The sequence below is a fragment of the Aptenodytes forsteri genome, unplaced genomic scaffold (assembly GCF_000699145.1).
Source record: "Aptenodytes forsteri isolate BGI_AS27 unplaced genomic scaffold, ASM69914v1 Scaffold254, whole genome shotgun sequence".
NCBI lineage: Eukaryota > Metazoa > Chordata > Aves > Sphenisciformes > Spheniscidae > Aptenodytes > Aptenodytes forsteri.
Genome location: NW_008794459.1, coordinates 164,402 through 165,627, shown reverse-complemented (window position 1 = coordinate 165,627; position 1,226 = coordinate 164,402).

Sequence of the window (1,226 nt, the reverse complement as noted above, 5' to 3'; positions counted from 1 at the left end):
GGTGCTGCCCTGGGGTACAACCCCCCCACCCCACCCCGGGAGCCCTGGGCAAAGAGGTGGGGTGGCTGCGGGACAGAGAGGGCACGGGGGCCGTGGGATGCCACACGTCCCACGGCCTCACTGTGTCTGCGTGGTCCCGACAGTCCCACAGGTCCCCAGTGGCTGGGGGCAAGCAGGGTGGCCAAGGCTGGGCACTGGCACGGGGGCATTTTGGGCACGATGCGGCCGGGCAGGGGCCGGGGGTGCCGGTTATGGCTGCCCAGCGCTGCAGGGACAGCAGGCGAGGAGCCAGCGGCAGCACCTGATGAGAAACGAGGGTGCGTTGGGCATTGCAGGCAGTTCATTGCAGGTCTCCCCGGGGGTTCCCTCCCCAGCGCTGCCTGCTCCCCCGTGTCCCCGCAGCCCCTCCCCGGTGCTGTTCGGTGACGGCATAGGGCAGCAGGGTGGCAGTTACAGCCCCCGTGGAGGGTGCCCGTCTCTGGAGATGGCCCCGCACAGCCATGGAGGGAGCTCGGTCTCCCATCACCCTGATCCAGTTCCTTCTTCTGCTGTCCTGCTCCCACACACCCTGCTCCCCTTGCTCCTGCTCCCACTGCCCTGATCCTGCTCACCCTGGTCCTGTCCCCATCACCCTGCTCCTGCTCCCATTGCCCTGATCCGCCTCCTCCCACTGTCCTGCTCCTGCTCCCCTTCCTCCTCCTCCCACTGTCTTGATCCTGATCCTGTCCCCATCACCCTGCTCCTGCTCCCATTGCCCTGATCCGCCTCCTCCCACTGTCCTGCTCCTGCTCCCCTTCCTCCTCCTCCCACTGTCTTGATCCTGATCCTGTCCCCATCACCCTGCTCCTGCTCCCCCTGCTCCTGCGCCCATTGCCCTGATCCTGCTCCCACCCCTCTGCCCCTTCTCTCACCTCCCCCCCGGCCTTGTGCCGCTGGTCCGAGCCCCGCAGACCCCGGCAGGGGTCCCGCTGCCTGCTGCTGCCCGCCCGCCTGCCTGCCTGCCTGCACCGTCACTGAGCCCCCCCCAGGCCCTGGGGCACCCCGGCCAGCGCGGCCCGGTGAGAGGAAACCCTCCGGGCTGCGTTTGCAACCAAAGCGGGGAGAAAAATCAAGGCCGAAGGCTGGGTGTTTATTTGTGACCCACCCAGGATCCCACGCTGTGTGAGCAGCCCCGGCGCTGCCGCGGCCGGCCGGCTTCCTGCTGGCGGGGGGGGGGGGGGGGCGCG